This window comes from Grus americana, chromosome 5 (assembly GCF_028858705.1).
Source record: "Grus americana isolate bGruAme1 chromosome 5, bGruAme1.mat, whole genome shotgun sequence".
Lineage (NCBI taxonomy): Eukaryota > Metazoa > Chordata > Aves > Gruiformes > Gruidae > Grus > Grus americana.
The window spans coordinates 25,762,100-25,780,777 of NC_072856.1; the positions used below are offsets into that span (position 1 = coordinate 25,762,100).

The following is an 18,678-nucleotide window of genomic DNA, read 5'->3' on the forward strand; positions in this document are numbered from 1 at the left end:
TGCTCAGCAAAATGACATTGGCAGGAAGATGCCAAGAAAACACCTCTGTGACTTGAGAAAGGTAAATAAGATTCCAAACTGCATTGCAGTAGCATTTACACTGTTCTTGTTGTTCTCCTAGTAGACCTGGTCTGCTTGACTTTCCCTCACTTTTTATTAAGTAGGGTTTGACCATGTTCTGTGTTAATGGCTTGCTAGAGCATACTGCTTAGGGTGAGCGTTAGGAAAGTACCTACCAGCAGAAGTGGGCACATCATCAAACTTGTGAGTAGACAGATCCATTGCCCGACTTTCTCTATCCTAGCAATGAGTATAAAATAATGGAATGAGAACTCAGTGGTAAAAGACACATAGCAACTCCTCTCTTCCTCCTTTCATAAAAAACAGCTAGTTAGCAAAAGCCAATGCGAACAACTAAATATTTTGACACGCAGTAAAAGGCAGCAGGCTTTGAATTCTGCTGGGAGGAACCTCGAAAGTCCTCTGCTGAGAAATTCATGTGCTTGGACATGGAAAACTGGAGACCAGAGGCAAGAGCCTTTTAGAAGCTCCTAGTTGTTGCGAGACAGCTCATGTCCTTAGCTTGTATCCAACATGAGATCTAACACAGAGAACAGCAATAAGCGCTTGGCTTGGCCATAAGGGCAAACACAATGTCAGTGATGCGTCCAGGGTGATGGATGTGAGGGGCATTAGAAGGCAAAAAGGTGTTTTTAAAGCTGTGGACCCGCTTGCAAATATCAGGTGGATTTTCTGTGAGTGTCCGCCCAGAAGGCATCACCTCAGCTTCTCTGGAGACAGCCAGAATTACAATGCTCCCAGACATTGTTCTGAGCATCCACCCCGGCACAACCATCCTGCAAATGCCTCTGTAGTCACTCCAGCAGTTTCTAAGCTCTAAATAATGCTGGCACTTAGACTTTTCCTCCAACCTCTTCCTGACTCCCTTCCCACCTTCCCATCCCAGCTCCACACAACACGAGCAGCAGATCGCCCTACTGAAGGCTGTTTCCCCATTTTTTCCTGTGATGCTCTGTTCTGTCATACACCCCACATATGTGCCAGATTTCACCCCCTGGGGCTACAGGCAGGGGGGCAGCTGCTGTATTAACATACTTCATCCCTGGCCCCAAAACTGATGTGCTCTGAGTGACAGTCCCAGTTCTCTGCCACCCCTCCTGCACCAGCAGAGAGGACTGCAGGGATGGGCAAAGCCAGGTTTTGCAGAGGTGGCTCCATTCCCTTCTCGTTAGCTGCGAACACATATGGTGGGTCTGTGTCCGGGCTTCCTCTGCTGCTCCACCTGGAGCCATCCAGGCGAGTGCAGATGCAGTGCCCAGGTAACCAGACCCCAGAGGGGGATGAAGAGGCCCTGGAAGACTGCAGTAACAGAGCACTCCAGCCGAAAAACCCAAGTGCACCTCTCTGATGCTGGATGACGGACACATTAAAGGCATCTATTTCAACTCCTTGGAGCCAGATGCCTCCTCCTTCCTCTGCTGGGCAGAGAGCCGGCTCAGCATGGAGTTTTCTCTCCCATTTCCTAGGCATGTCAGTCAAAGCCAGGCTCTTGGAAGTTCAAGCGTGGCCAAAAGGAAGCAGATTTCAAAATACACCCCTCCCTCCATTCCCCCCTTCCTAGGCCTTTTGTTTCCAGCTCCCCCTCCTCCCATCAAAGAAAGAAACGAGAAAAGATTCTGGAGTCACCAAGCTATGATCTATCATTCTTTCAGGGGAGTTTCTTCTAATATTAATCAACACAAGCCTCTCTCCCCGCCTCCCCTGCCCCAAGGGAGCAGCGGGCTTGGAAAGCTCAAGCGGGTTTCGGATGAGACTTACGGCAAAATTCCTTAGCTCTCAGTTGGAGCGAAATGGTGTTGGGGCAGTTGCCAGGCTTTCTGAGATTCTTGGAAGATAAATGAGATTCACTGCCTATTGCCTAGCGCTGTGAAGGCACAGGACACCCAGAAACTCTGCTGTTTTTTACAAAGCAACTGGCTTCTTCGTCCTGAAAATTAAGGCCAGAGTTCCCACTTCACTGCAATCAACCCCAGCAAAGAAGGTGAGGCTCCAGCCGGGAGCTGATGACACCGTCTGTATTTTGCTTTCTGACCCTGGACCCGATTGCAGAAGCATACAGATTATCTTAAATATGTCAGCTGCTGACAGACCTCTGGGGGTGGTCTCCCAGTGACACAGAGTGAGAGTACAATTTCTCAGGCCACTTTTTCCCCTTTGGGTCCTGCCCCTCGGTCTCTCAGGGGGTACCAGCAAAGTGGAACACGAGTGGGATCTTCTCTCACTGTGCCCGGTGGTGACAGCTTTGTAGTGGGACATGAAGCAAGTTTGGGCTGCTTGGAGGGTGCGGAGGGACTGAAGTGAGGTGGAGGTGTCGCCTCGTCCTGCAGTCTCTCCTCCTGGTACAGCATGAATGCCTCTGGTGTTAAGCTCTGCAGATGAGCCTAAGAATGTCCTCAGTGGCTGCCAAGTGGGACACTCCCGTCCACACAGTTCAAGAGGCTGGCTGGCCTCCCCTCAGGCCAGGGCTTGTGTCCCTAGATGGCAAGAGGCACACAAGGAGCTTCCAGCTCCTACTTTCCAGGAGGTAAAGCAGGTGCCCAGTCAGTGTTTAATCTCCTGGGGAAGAAATAAGGACACTTTCAGGTTTACAAGTAGTCTTAGAAGAGGCTCCTCTTCCCTCCTTTGTATCTAGCTCCCATGCCACACTCTTGGCTGGGGATTAATTCATTTTCTGCTATGCCCATCATTTCTGATTTGGCTGTTTTGCAGAACGTCATTTGCAAAACCTTGCACCCCTGCTGCTGATATAAATTTGCCACTAGATTTACCCCAGTCCATTAAAACCACAGTGAAGGTGCTCTAATCTCTCAGGAATCGTTGCAGGCTCTGCTGACTTCATGGATCTTGCCGTGATCTCTGCCCTCAACATCCCTTTGACTTTTCCTTTCTTTTGTTGTTCAGTTAGTTTAAGCATCAACAGCCATCAACAGCCACTAAGCAACTGTCCTACTATTCCTCCTGATAGCCTTAAAAGCACAACAGACTAGAGGGAGAACAAAAGGGAATCTTCCAGAACCCTGCATGAGAACCTGGGTGCTGAAGCATAAGCAGACCACACCATCCCTGAAATACCTCCAGAGAGTCAAAACAAGCCATGGCAGAGCAGGTGTCCAAAGAATTTGCTGAAAAAATAGTGTGACTTCCTGACCACTTTGGCTAAAGACAGCTAATTAATCTGACAGGTAAAGATGGTGACTTGAACCCTCTCCACTACCAAGAGTAGGGAGTCCTCTAAACCATATCCATGTTTGTGCTCAAACCGACTTGCAGAAGTCTCCTTCTGATGGCAGATGATCTTGTAACAATCCCTTTCATACACATTACCAGCAATAAATGTGTCCTCTCCGGGTCCTGATCTCCAGAACACTCTCGCTATGTTTTATTCACTTTTTATCTCAGTCTAAAGGGAGATGATTTCACACTCTTTGAATTCTGATTTTTGCTCTTGTTGTTTTATTATTTAACTCTGCAAGCTGTTCTTTTTTTTTCTTTTTCTTTTTCTTTTTCTTTTTTTTTTCCAAATATCAGACTAAAGACCCATAAATATGGATATGATGTTGAGGACCAGGTTGGAATGATATTTGGCCCCTTCTTCTTACTGAGATCAGGACTGCCAAGGAAAAAAGCATAACACTTAATGTACTTTTTGAATTCTTTTTCAACTCAGCATCAAGATCTGTTGTCTCTGGGTCAGACCTCAGCCACTGGCTTTACCCCCACGGGACAGCCTGGGCAGCCAGCACCGAGTAAGGGGCCAGGGCAGCACATCCCTCCCCAGAGCTGACCCGCTCCAATACCCCCCCGCCCTGAACCACCAGCACAAAGCGATGTGCGTTGGTGTAAGTGAGGAGCACTCGCTGCTGCTTTGCCAGAGAAAACCTCACTATATTCACTATATACAGTGAATATACTACTATTTATTGTTTGCCTCATTGTCTCTTTCATGGCTTAGGGCTAAGCACTGATACAGAATTAAAAATACAGTCCCCGGCTCGAGGGTCTTACAATCTGGCTGCACTAGACCTAAATGCCTTTCAAGTTAAGGTCCAACCCTGATCTAAATTTCTGTGAAGACTCTTCTGTTGAGGCTCATCTCAGAAGAATTTTGGTTGGATGTTTTAAAGACTGTCCAATAACTTTGGAGGAAAGTGCTGAAATTGTACTGATTTTGGTGAAAATTCCCACAGAAAAATACATCATATTGGAATTTTTTCCAGCTATAGAAATTGTGCTGGAGTTTCAAAAATACTATCTTGATTTGTTTTGTTTTATCTTATTTCATTTAATTTAATTTATTTGTATGTTCTCCTTGTTTCCACTCTTTTATTGCACACCACCATAAGCACATCCTAGAGACACACTTGGAACTAGCATAAAAAGGATAGAAAATATAACGTAGAAAGGAAAGAAGTCAAAATGGTATTTTGAAATTTTACACATTTCCAAAACTGGAAGCAGTATTTTTCATGAAACAAAAACATTTTTAAATGTCTGAAATTATCTTAAAATTCTGCTTCACTGAAAATTATAAACATATTAGTTTTCATTTTTAGTTTAGACAGAAAGGAAACCCATCAGTGATGACATTTCCTGTATGAGCGGCATTCGGAGGCCGAAGCAGCCCTTGGTCTGTGTCTTTAAGAAGGAAGGATGACAAGAGGCTGGCATGCTGCTGGCTGTTAGCATTTCCAAGATGCTTTGTATTATGGCAGGACAGAAGAGTTGACAGTCTCTTCTCAGTTCTGTGGTTAGCTGGCTACAGGCATGCAGTCATTACTTTATATTAATGTGAGATGTGAACATTGTTTTGCTGGTTATAATTATTCTCCAAGTGGTACAACCTTAAAAATTACAGCTTTGGAGAATCTCTTTCTCTGTAGTTCTTCCTGGGAGTCCCTGCCTGGGGATTCCCAATAATGAGATTTTCTAAGGGGGCTGGGAACGTATTGATTGATTTATTTGCTTTTGGATGCTAATTAACTTTGATGTTGTGCAGCCACGCTCCTGGCTGCCATACTGCATGCAGGGGAACAGCGGGGTTGGGCCTCCGCTTAGGAGAAAGACCACAGCGGGGGTCAGATGGGAGTGAGTGTTGCTGCCTTGTGATGCATTTTGTTCTTAAGCCAGAAGGAGAAACCTTTCTGAAGAGCCCTTCTTTTCACAAGACACCCCAAAGGACAGAAGTGGGGATGTCCCCGCACCCCAGGCATTTCTAAGATGGCCAAGGCAGATGGAGACGCCCCGCTGTGGGGTTGCCCTCTAGCGAACCGGGAGTGGGAACTGCTCATGCCCCCACAGGCAGCCATACCTTCTGGCAAAGGTTGTCTTGCAGCCACCAGAGCCTCCGGCTTCCACCCAACCAGAACAAAAGCAAAGCAAAGCAATCTGAAACAATTGCTTAAGCAGTGATGAAAGGGATCAGCCTCCCTTTATCTCCACAAAAGACACTGTGTCATCAGTCTTTGCACCATATTTCAGCACTATCCTCTCTACCGAGCCTGCCAGCGAGGGGCTGCGTGGCTGTACAAGCAGATGTGGTTACGGGTTCAGCACTATTGAGTCTAAGGCTTGGACAAAAACTGAGCCACTCCTCTCACACAGGGAAGAGCCATCAGCAGTGATGACCTCCAGTAACGCTCAGCTCTCAACAGAATCTTAACCAAAGCCTTCCCCTCTGTCACCAGAGCCCCTCAGCACACATTGAAACGAGGTGCTGGAAACCCTAGAAGCACACCCAAGCCCTGCTAGGCTTTGGGTTCATGTTGCTGTGGCACACCTATCCTCAGGCCAGCAGAGGGAATTTAGGAAGGAATGTAGGTGGCTAATGCCATGCACTGACATTCCCTCCTCAGCCCAATGGACCGGTAGCTATTTGGAAACATACCAAAAGTGGCTCGCCTTCAGCTGGGGTCCAGAGTGTGCTTCAAGGTCCAGGTGAGGCTGCAGTGTCAAAGCTGCTTGAATGCTGAAAGTGCAAACCCATAGTTTTCTTCTTTACTAGCTCCCTCTTCACTCTCTTTTTGTTTTGTCTTAGTGCACAGCAGGGAAAAGTGAAATAGGAATGGAGGGATGTACTTATTTTTTCCAGTAATGGAGAAGAGACATGGCCTCTTTTGCAGAGGAAACAACCCTGTGCTTACAGAATGTCATTTTAAGAGCTCTAGTGTTAATGTTTACATGATGCCGCATCTACTAGAGCAACACATGTGATACCCACATTTATGGTAGCAGCCTCCTCAGCCATCATTTTGCCACACACATCATAAGTCAGCAAGACCTCCTGCATGCTGCTTTTGGAGCTCTGGCTTTGTGCCTCTCCTCCAACCAATTTGTACCATACTGAGTATTTAGCAGCTTGCCGCAGTGCAGAGCCAAGCCATAAATCCCTTATGGGGAGCCATGCTATAAATGTCCACTTGGACCTCTACGCTGCCAGGATGAAGCAGGCTGTACCCTGAGGCCATGGGAAAGTGGTCCTTTCCCCGCTCCTGGTCATGGAGTCACCCTTAGAGCAGAAAGGGCCGGGTGCCTAGTGCTGCTGCTTAGAAAGAGCTCAATATGTCTTGAGCACGGTGGTGTATTCAACCACAGGACACAACATGCTGCCTTTCCTTTCAGTTGTGCCCAAAACTCTGGGTAAGTGGCCTCAGTTACTAATAGGTGACATAAGGGTTTGAGATCTGGACACAGCTTGGTAACTGCTTTTTGATCTCATATCTAAAAAGCCACAGTGAGGACAGCCCCAGTTAACCTGGACAATTTACTCCTGAGCAGGATGCAGAGAGCTTCATTGAACTTCATGTGAGACAACAGCAACTCTGCCCCTCTAGGATGGATCTAGCGTAGACAGATGGCCCAACAGAACAAAGTCAAACAGTTTTCACATTGCAGAGAGAGGTGGAAGGATGAGAAGGGGCAAGAAAAGCAGTAGAGACATCTGTTTCTGTACATGACAAGGAAGCAGCAGAGACCTGGTGCTGCTCATCAGCAGGATGGATGCAAGTATCCCTCTAGGAGTAGGCAAGTAATACAGTGTAATCGTTCATTCATAGTAAACTGAACTTTGGGCTCCTGCTTCCTCTCTCTTTCTAATCCAGGCCCTGGTCCCCCAGGACTATTTGGATATCTAACTCCTCTTTAGACACATACTTCCCATTAATATTAATGAAAGGTTCCTAAATAGGAGGCAGATGCCTAGATCCTTTAGAGAACCTGGGATCCTAGCAGTCACTGATTTCTGTCAATTAAGTCTTTTTTTTTTTTTTTCTGCTGGTGGAAATGAAAACAGAATTTAGCTCATTGTTCTCAGAGCTCTCAGTAGGTATATGTGCCGTTATGCATTCAAAGAATAGTTACCTCCAAATACTGGGATGGGTAAATTTTATTCTCAGCAGCAGCAACAAACCTGATTGCTTTCTACAAATGAAATTTCTTTAGAAATCTCTGACTTACAATTTAATCACCCATTTTTGAGCACTCAGTTGGCATCTTTCCTTTTACTTCATTCTTTTTCCTCTTCCTCGCAGTTTCTGTCTTGAGATGCCAGGTTGGAAAAGTCTAGCTATCAGCAGATCCATTTGTCCTTTCTTCACCAGCTGCTCTGGCCAGCTGCACATCCTTTCCCCTTTGCTTTGTAGTTCCTGTTACATCTTTGGCATCTGCCATTTCCCAGCTCTTCGTGATGTTGGGCTCCTTGATTCCTGGTGCATTTTAGCACCTTGAAACCCTTTCAGTATATTCCCTTCCTTGGGTCTCTCTGAAACCTGTTTAATCTGCTAACCATACTTCCCATCACTGACAGTAATAGCCAAACTTTGATTTCGATTTCATGCAGGCCAATGTTTTCTGTGTTATACCAATCAGGACACAGCAATACAAGCCAGTACTGTACGTTCAGTGGCACCTGGATGGTTGATGCGTGGCCAAAGTGTCTTAGTGTGGTTTGTGGTAACATGTAAAGGCCCATAGTTTGCATAAAGCCCAGTTTCCCATGCTTGGGCTCTGGGAACACTAGGCTGGCACTCAAAACTGTGGTCTTGGCATTTCATATTGTGCTGAATGTGAAAAAGTAGCCAGAACTGAAGTCCTGAATACGAGTAGCTCTTAATTGCTCCATGTTCAGAGGAAAGCAGCTCCTGGAAGCCAAACAGCTGCTGCATCGCCCACACGCTTCCCTTGCCCAAATCTTACAAGTGACCAAAACTCTCCACTTCCAGAGATTTTCTGAATCTCTGCTGGCTCTTTTGGGCTTTCCTGTCTAGCTTTCTGTTGACTGACAGCAGAACCTAAAACCATAAAAGTTATCAATTTCCAAGTCCCTCTCTACCCTGGCAGACCCATAAGCTCTCTGAAAGAAAACAAACAAGCCAGCAGAGCAGCAGTCATTTTCATTCCTCCAAGAAGGACCAGGGAAACCAGCAGCCTTTTGTCCTCCTAAGCTTTCTAGAGCACCTCAGAGAAGCAAAAGACATTTACTCACAACAAAGTGCTCTCCCTTTCTCTGTGTATCCCTAATCCCACCCAATGGCTGGGTGAGGCATGTGGGATGGGTGAATCCATACCTTATGGTATCTGTGGTAGAGTGCCAAAACTGCCTTAGTGCCCAACACCAGCACGTTGACTCCCGAAGAAATGCAGAGTTTTCCAGCAATGTGACACAAGTGTTCAAGATGAAGGCTCAAGCATCATCCATCCAGTCTCCAACACAGACCAAACTATGTGAGAGACTCTGTGAAACAGTGGCAGCTGAGCTGGGCTTACCAGGGCTCTTTTGGCTGCCTCTAGAAATCCAATTATTGGTCCACAGTCTGAGCTGTCTGCGACAGATGACTGGGTGCTATGGGATCGTTCTCCAAGCTCCCAGACAATGAAAGGACTGTTTTTTTCCCAAGCCTCCTCACTGACTGCCACATTTAATGAAGATACATATTGGGACAGTCAGCACCTTAGGTGGTGAGACCATCAGTTGTCTTCTGCAATGAAAGAGGCTCTTTTTTCACCCGTCTAGTTACTGAAGCTTATTGAGAGAGACTGCAAGAGATGAATTATCCCAGCTGAAAAGTCTGGGCCTGCTAAAGCTCGTAGGGTGGCTAGCTGGGCAGCACTATTGCAACATGAAGATGACTCAACCACATAGCATCTTTGTTGGCATCCCATTAGCTGCTGCGGAGGACGATTATTTCTTTATTGCTAAACAGAGTCTGTCAGTGGCTTGGGGCACTTCTGTGAAAAATGTAACAGAGGCGGAATAATAATTCAAAACATGCCAGACCAGAAAGCCATGGCTCATAGTATCAGACTCCTTCTGCCTGAAAATCAACCAGTCCAGATTCTTCAGGGTGGGTGAACCAATGCCACAGATGCTTGTGCACTGCACCACAAGCAGTGCATCATTCCAGGAAAGCACGATCCCCTTCTCATATAAATGGCCTTACAAATACAGAAGCAGAAGGGAGCACAGAAATTCTTCGAGTGGAAGCTACATCAGCAGAACTGACTCAGAAGAGAAATTTGCTTTTCAAAGTTTTCCATGAGGCGTCAGCTGCTCTTGGACACAGGCAGCGTCCCAGTTACTTTCCCACTGTGGGAACTGAACCCTTTTAAAACTGTTTTGACTGTAACCAAGGAATTAGAGAGATGGATGAAGCCAGCCGAAAGTGTGACAATCTCCTAAAGGCGCACAGATGGTGAGCAGACCCTGGAAACTGATTCACTTTGAGTGATCACTTTCCTGAAGCACATTTTGGACAGTTTTCAACCTCTCTGAGGACCTGAGGAAACCCGTAACTTCTCCAAGGCGAAATGAGGGGCAGGACAGGAGAAGGGAAAAAAAGCATGATTTTTCCTTGAAACACACATTCACACATAGTTATTTATTTATTTGCCCTTTGACATCAAGAGAAGCTCATCTCTCAGAGAACGATCACCCGTGGCTCAGCCCAGATGGAGGTGGGATACAAATTTCATTGCCAGTGCTAACCATGAAAAGATTTTCCCATTTTACCAGAAACCACAATCTCACATAGTTCCCAGACTGCTCAAGTGATGTATAGCTTGGTAATTGTCCTGAAAGATAAGGGAAAGCCTCCTCTGCGGTTGCATTTGATATTGGCCTGATGTATGGGATCGCTCAGTGCCGACTCGGTGGAGGGTGTCTAGAGACAGTGTGGAGTATGCCTCTCTGTCTTCTCGCTGGGGAAGCTCTGCTGGTGGCAAGCAGGATCCTGAGGGTTGCAAATTGCTTTCCCACATCTAACATCCCTTTCATAGCAGCCTTAGTCTGTTTTTGGCATGAGGAGGAGAGTTAAAGAGTTGTTTATAGCTGCTCTGGAGCCTCCTCTGCAGTGCTGCCACCCCTGTGGCATCCCTGCACCAGGGACTGAAAGGAGCTGCTGAGGGCAGCCCAAAAGGGTAGGAGTGAAATGGGGCACGGGGGCGGGGGGCGGGGGGGGGGAGTCTTGCCAGTGGGAGGGGGAAAAAAGCTTCTGGAGAGGGAAACCTTCACCCATGGCAAGTGGCAGAAGCCCCTTTTCTTGGGTCAGTGCAAGTGACACTGGACAAACCCTCAACTGATCACCTATTAGAAACACTGTTTGTGGGAAATCCTGCTAACCAGATGGAGCCTGGTATAGAGATCTTCCAGCTTGGTGCTGTATAGAAAAGATGGACAACTTCAGATTTTCCGATAAGACTCTGCAATGCTTAATTTTCCAATTTCCAGAGAGAAATGAGGATCCTGTTAAGAATTTGGGATAAGACTGTCCAAGTGATCAGGATGATCAGCCGCTAGATGGCATGTCCATCCTCGTCCAAACTCGGTATCCCACAGCCATGAAAGTCCAGGATGTCCCGCTCATCCCACGCAGGCACAGCAAAAGGATGAAAAGTTATTTCAGCATCTGCTCTGAGAAAACTCTGGCACACTTTGCAGTTATTTTGCATTGGGGATCTGCAATCTGATAAACATTCCTCTGTGATTTTGAAAGGATTTAAAAATAAGCTGCACACAGATTTTGCAAACTTGGTTTCGGTGGAGATGTACTAGGATTGCAAAGAGCATTTATGTGCAAAACAGCTCGTAAAAGGAAATATACAGTGCTTTGTTCTCCCACAGGAGGGCTAGTGAATTATTTGGGTAGAACCCACATGAAGTAAGAAGTTATTGGTAGACACTATTTTCCAGATCCTCAGCTGCTGTTATGTGGTATACTTCCCTCGTTTATACTAGCTGAGAGTCTAGTCTCTAGGTCTCCAGATCAGAATTAAGCAAGACACCAAGAGGTCTTTGGAGAAAGGAGCTTTTATTTGAGGGGACTGCCAAACACGTTAGATTTGGATCACTTTCTCTCCGAGATTTAATCTCAGAGGAACTGGCAAAACAGAAAAGGCCCAGAAACAGGAGTGAATCAAGCACATTAAGGCATTTATGCTGTAAGCCACAGCGTTTTCCGTGACTAGCAGCAAATATCTGAAGTCTTTCAAAGCAGAGTTCCAGTGTAGCTTTTGTCATTGAAAAACTGGCTTGCACTTTACAGAAATTGAAAAGGAAGCCAAGTGTATGGATTTCTCTATCAAGACAGTCTAATGTACTGTAAAGAAGTTGGGTTCTGGTGCAAAAAGGCTTAAGACACCTTCCCCCACACAAATTTTTCCACCTCAATATGAAGAAGGATTAGAAGTATTGTACAGGGTTTTTTAAATTCTCCCTCATCTCTGTGCACAAGGGCAAAGACTGCACTTTTATTTGATGTTATTTTGAAATCATCCCTTTAACAAAATGCTATTTTGTGAATTCAGTGAAGTAACACTTTGCGTTTCACTTGCATATGTGTAAACTTCTCTAGCCCTTGTTAGAGGGTGAGTCAAACCAGCCCTAGCTCTCTGTAACACGTAGCATGAATTAGATCAAGTTGGACAAAGAATATGTAACTTTCATAAAAAAAACCCAGCACACAAAAATAAATATTTGAATTTCCTAAACACATTTAAAACTGATGGGGAGAACACAGCAGAGCTATACAGCTGGGAGGGGAAGGAAAGGGAGTTTCACATTTTGTGAGTTGCTAATCACTATGGAGTCGTGGTGGCCCACTGAAACTTTGGGATACTTCTAGCATGCAAATAACAAATGATTGTCCCCAAGACGGCTCTGCTGGAGATCCAGCCCCAGATTTGAGATTAAAGAGAGACACCAAGTGGAAGAAAGGCACATGACCGGTTGCAAGTCATCAGCAGTCCTCAAGGATTTAATTCCTACACGCAGTGCACTGCAGCTTTATGTGTGTAAATAGGTGATGCAGAGGTGCCTTTGGGCACCTCACTGCCCATGTGGGCACTGAAACATGCATCTGGGTGAGAAAGAGCAGGGAGGCAAAGGTGGAAAAGAGAATTCTTTCAGTGCAAGGTTTAAAATTGGCTCTATGTAGCAAGGAGGGTGACTTCACAAATGAAATTGAAGGGAATTAAGCCTAAATACTTTTGTGGATCTGAGCTTATGTAAGAAGTATTAGTGTCATCGGATTGTTTGTTCCACTCGCCTTGCTCCTTCAGGTAAATCATGCCAGTGTTGCACACATTTCCCTGAGAAAATATCCATCCAGCCACTGCCAGCTCCTGACCACTTTCATTTGCTTCGGCAGACCAGGTTCTCCTTCCTTGGATTTTCTAAACTGTTTATGTTAACTGGACTGAAAGGGACAACTTCTCACCCATCTCTGGGGCTGTGGGGTGTAGAATTAATACTGCCTAAGCAACAGCATCTGTCCCAGCACACCCTCAATGCAGATCAACAGGGAATCTTTCCCCATTGCTGGGTAATGTTCATTCCTCTCAATCCAAGGTAGCAGACAGTTAAAAGAACTGTCAAGAAATGGATGAGTGTATACACACACTTATTCAGCCTTGTATCACAGACAGAACTGATCCAGGTCAACGTGGGTGCTAGGAGTGGACCACATGTGAGATCCGTCCAGATTTACCCATGTTTTTCTGGTGCCAATTCTGTTCTTCCTTCTTGAAAGACAAGGACAGATCCATGCAACTTTGCATTCAAGTCATGATCTTAGGAGGAAGGCAGTCTTATTATCAGCACTCTGGGTCCTTTGTCCTACTGTACAGAAAAATGCATACACTCATCTAGGCAGACTGACCTCAGAAACATTGTTATGGAAAGATATTAGGCAAAATAGCTCTAATCTTGTGGGAGGGATCTCATGGTGCTTTGGCATTTCATAACCTCCTAGTGCAAAGCTGGACATAAAATCCAGAATATCACTTAAATTTGTAAGTCATAGATAAAACCAAGGTTGTTAGTGGAACCTATTGTCCTCCAGTAGGCTGTCTTGAGAAACAAGACCCTACTTGGTTCCTGGAGGAATGGTGGATATTCTTGTTGCCCTCTGAACAGGAGGTTGTGATTGAAGGTAAGGTCTCTCCTGAAAAAGGCACAAACAAGATGCCTTATATCTCCAAGGAGAGAGAGCACACTGGAACAAGCAGAATGCTTCTGTGTAAGAGGATGAAGAAAGATTTTGGTGTCTCGTATGGAAGCCTCAGGTCAAGTTCTTCAGGTGTTCATCCATATCTACATGTGTTTAAAAGGACTGAGCCTGAATATTACCTCTTTGATATTTGCTTGTGGTCACCAAAGATGACTGCAAAGGGCACAAAGATGATTGTAAAATTGGGTTAAGTCCTACCTCTATCAAGATCCATAAAGTCACACAATGGATGCTGTTGTCAGCCCAGGCACTGAACAGAACTCAGCAGCACGAGCAAGAGCTCCATAGTGACTGGGATGCTTTTTTGAAACTCCTCTGGCGTTTGCTGTCTTATCAGCCCCAAATCAGCAAGCCCATGGCAACAGTCATGGTCTCTTCTCAATCCAGAGATGTCTCTGACCTGCTCACACTCTACAGAAGATCTTTTGAGATTTGTTTCTATGAGGATTTTAAAAAAAGGGAGAAATTCTGGAAAGCATAGGATGGTAAAACTTGATGATTTGTTCCAGCAAATTTCCCATCCCAAAGGTCATATAGACATCCAAACTCATGGGGGGCACATGCTCCCATACTTGCTAATGCTCAATGGATCACAAAAACTTAGAGTTGCTACGTCTCGGAGTTAGTGCCTAGGAAGACACATTCCTGTGTGCTGCATTTTCCAGCACCCATCGAAGGGGGAGTAAAATACCGAGTCTGGGAGTGCAGCCAGCTCTGTAACAGTGACTTGTGAGGGACCTCCACAAAATAAACAACCTACAGATAAAGCTGCTCCCTAGTTACACAGTGCCTCTAGCAGAACTGTTTTGCTTTGTCTTGTCCCGATCTAACTTCTGCTGGCAACTTCCAATTGCTTGCATTTCTCAGTTGAACCACGGGAGGGCAACTGGTCATCAGGAAAATTAATTCCGTTTACTAAAGCTGACTTGTTCACTTCGAAGTCATAAAACCCAGAATTAGTAAAAATAATTAGTCCTGAAAAAAAACAGACTACTTTAAAAACATACATTTTGATAAACATGTGTGGTTTTTTCCCCCTAATGTAGGTTAAAATAGTCTCCTCTTGCCCCAGAAGCCCCAGCAACCACTGCACCTTTATTGCTGTCCACTCTAACCATTATTCTCTGTGTATGATTAATCTGGTAGTAAATCACAGCTTTTGGCAAATAAAAGAGGATTCCACTTACAGTGCCATGAAAGCACTTCTGTCAAATTAGACTTGACAAAATCTGTATTTTTAAATCATGCTTTGCATTCTATCTATTTTATACTGTGTTATTAAACAGTCATTAACTGTGGACTGTAAGTTGTTTGATCACGCTGTGGGTTTTTTAGCTTGGAATTTAAACAGAAAAATTACAGCAATTTCTCTATTTTTGAAGCCTTTCCTCGTTATCAAAGCAACATCAAAAGAAAAAAAATTTCAAAGTTAGGCAGGTAGTATTGATAATTACAGCGCTTATCACTGTATCACTTGAGCCCTTCAGTGTTTTGGCTCTGTCAGCACAGAAATCCTCACCCTCTTGAGCTGCAGTAATATGCAGCCAATTCAAAGACTTTTTAAGGGAAAGAAATAAGTAAATGTTTTAAATCCACATATGTCTTTCTCTTTAGCTGTTCTCCCTAATGCCAAGAACTAATTTCCTGCTTCTGGTATATTACAGAATCACAGAATCACAGAATGACAGAATGGCAGGGATTGGAAGGGACCTCTGGAGATCATCTAGTCCAACCCCCCTGCTAAAGCAAGATCACCTAGACCAGGTTGCACAGGATCGCATCCAGGTGGGTTTTGAATATCTCCAGAGAAGGAGACTCCACAACCTCTCTGAGCAGCCTGTTCCAGTGCTCAGTCACCCTCAGAGTGAAGAATTTTTTTCTCATGTTCAGACAGAACTTTCTATGTTCCATTTTGTGCCTGTTGCCCCTTGTCCTGTCACTGGGCACCACTGAAAAGAGTCTGGCCCCATTCTCTAGACATCCACCCTTTAGAAATTGTCCTGGTTCTGGCAAGGACAGAGTTAATTTCACAGGGAGCCAGGACAGGTGACCCAAGCTGGCCGGGGGCTATTCCATACCATGTGACGTCATGCTCACCATAAAAGGGGGCTGGTCGGGCAGGGGCGGGTTCCGTGTGGCTCCGGGACAGGCTGAGCGTCCGGTCGGTCGGTCGGTCGTCGGATCGGTAAATTGTTCTCTGTTATCACCCATTGTGAATATCTGTTATCAGTACTGTTGTTGATTGTTTCCCTCTCCCTTGCTGTCCCAGTAAACTGCCCTTATCCCAACCCTCGAGGCTTTGCCGTTGTTTTTTTTCTGTTCTCCTCCCCATCCCGCCGGGGGAGGGGTGAGTGAGTGGTGCGTGGCACCCAGCTACCGGCTGGGGCTAAACCACGTCAGAAATTTATAAGCATTGATGAGATCCCCTCTCAGTCTTCTCTTCTCCAGGCTAAACAGACCCAGCTCTCTCAGCCTCTCCTCCTACAAGAGATACCCCAGTCCCCTAATCATCCTTGTAGCCGTCCTCTGGACTGTCTCCAGTAGTTCCCTGTCTGTCTGGAACTGGGGAGCCTAGAACTGGACACAGAACTCCAGATGTGGCCTCACCAGGGCAGAGTAGAGGGGGAGGATAACCTCCCTCGACCTGCTGGCCATGCTCTTCATGCACTCCAGGATAGATACCATTGGCCTTCTTGGCCACAAGGGCACATTGCTGGCTCATGGATAACTTGTTGTCCACCAGGACTCCCAGGTCCTTCTCTGCAGAGCTGCTTCCCAGCAAGTCAACCCCTAACCTGTACTGGTGCATGGGGTTATTCCTCTTGAGGTGCGGGACCCTACACTTGCCCTTGTTGAATTTCATTTGGTTCCTCTCTGCCCAATTCTCTAGTCTGTCCGTATTGTCCTGATTTCGGCAGGGATAGAGCTAATTTTCTTTCTAGCAGCTGGTATAGTGCGGTGTTTTGGATTTAGGATGAGAATAATGTGATAATGCACTAATGTTTTTCAGTTGTTGCCAAGTAGTCAAGGACTTTTCAGCTTCTCATACTGGCCTGCCAATGCAAAGGCGGGGGCAGCCCAAGAAACTGAGAAGGGACACAGCCAGGAGAGCTGACCCAAACTGGCCAAAGGGATATTCCATACCATGTGATGTCATATTCCATTTATAACTGGGACGTGGGCTGGGAGGCTGGTCAGCTCAGGGTCTTGTAGAGCATTGACTTTGGGTGGTGAGAAATTGTGCTGTTCATCACTCGTTTTGTATATTTTATTATTATTATCTTCCCTTTTTTGTTTTGTTCTATGAAATTGTCTTTATCTCAACCCACAAGCTGGGGTTTTTTCCCTTTTCCATTTTCAGTTCTCTCTCCCATCCCACTCGGAGCGGGGAGTGAGCAAATGGCTGTGTGGTTGTTTTAGCTGCCAGCTGTGTTAAATCACGACACTCCTTTTGGTGCCCAACATGGGGCACCAAAAAGGACTGTCGTGGTTTAACCCCAGCCTGCAGCTCAGCACCATGCAGCCACTCACTCACTCCCCCCCAGCAGGATGGGGGAGAGAACTGGAAGAGTGAAAGTGAGAAAACTCATGGGTTGAGATAAAGACAGTTTAATAAGTAAAGCAAGAGCCGCGCGCATAACCAAAGCAAAACCAGGAATTCATTCACCACTTCCCATGGGCAGGCAGGTGTTCAGCCATCTCCAGGAAAGCAGGGCTCCGTCACATGTAACAGTTACTTGGGAAGACAAACACCACTGCTCCCCCCCGCCCCCCAAGCCCCTTATATACTGAGCATGACGCCATATGGTATGGAATATCCCTTTGGTCAGTTGGGCTCAGGTGTCCTGGCTGTGTTGCCTCCCAGCTTCTTGTGCACCCCCAGCCATCCCGCTGGCAGGGCGGTCTGAGAAGCAGAAAAGGCCTTGGCTCTGTGTAAGCACTGCTCAACAACAACAAAAACATCTCTATATAACAAAAACATCTCTATGTTATCAACACTGGTTTCAGCACAAATCCAAAACATAGCCCCATAGGAGCTACTGTGAATAACATTAACTCTATCTCGGCTGAAACCAGGACACATATGTAACACTGGGCAGCAACCTATGCCAGCTGAACCTCAGACCCCTTCATCTCAGAGATCCTCTAAGACTGGGGAAAAGCAGCTTGGTCCCTTCTACTCTGCAGCTTGCTGCAGAACAACAAACCCAAGACCTTCCATCCCTGCTTCACAGAGAGTTGCAAAGCACTGCCTGTACATAAAATGGTGGGAACTTGCTCATTTGCATCCCACTGTCCAGGATGGCTCCTACCCACCCAGGTATGGTTTTGAGGGGGCTGTAGCTCCCTCCATCATTAGCAGGCACAGTACTTGTGTTTTTCATTGCAAAGCAGAGGCACCCTGAGGACTGCGCAGCTTCTCACAACCCAGAGCAAGGCTGTGAATGGCAGCAAAGCCAGCTCTCTGCAGGGCATTAGTATTCCCCTGTGCCTGAAGGAGACCTTGTCTACAAATGAATCCAGACCTGTACAAGGCTGCATCCCAGGGACTTGGACTGGTGCGCAGACTTCCCATGTTTTTCCACAGAATAGGCCATGACTTGATTGGGTAAAGAGATTAATTCCTTCTAAAAAGAAAGAATTCATTTGATAGGGAATGGTTGTTGTGTTTGAAATGAAGATGTCCCAAGGCAAAACCAGATTGCTTGGCTAAATGACCTATTGGTTGGTGCCTGGCTGCCTTTGAGATGATATTTGGTCTGCAGCCTTACACGCCACATAATGGTGGGTTTCTCCAGCCTTCTTGTTTTCTTACAAGCACTTTTGTCTAATCGCTAGCTGAGAATCCAGCCTACTGTGTATGTTGTAAAAGATGCTGTTTATACTTGGGCTTTTAGTTTACCATCTGCGCACAGCTCAGCTGCAACATCTCTGCAGATCTGTTTCTCCTCTGTTGCCAACTCCCTGTTGCAAGCCCTCAGAAGAGCATGATTCACTTCAGACTTTCTAATAAAATTCAGTCGCTTTGCAAGCTCTCTTTTAAAACCTATCCCCTGCTTTCAGCAAACGCAGTGATACAGACTTAATGCTTTTCTAC

At 45.9% G+C, this 18,678-nt stretch overlaps 1 long non-coding RNA gene across 5 annotated transcripts in view; it reads right to left on the reverse strand.

Annotated features, from left to right (window-relative positions):
* The window catches only part of LOC129207001 (uncharacterized), a 36,673-nt gene extending 20,734 nt beyond the window's left edge, over window positions 1–15,939 (reverse strand). For all 5 annotated transcript variants that reach the window (XR_008577343.1, XR_008577342.1, XR_008577340.1 and 2 more), the window contains exon 1: window positions 15,678–15,939. This is a non-coding gene — a long non-coding RNA (uncharacterized LOC129207001). The remainder of the gene's footprint in view (window positions 1–15,677) is intronic.
* Between the last annotated feature and the right edge of the window lie 2,739 nt (window positions 15,940–18,678).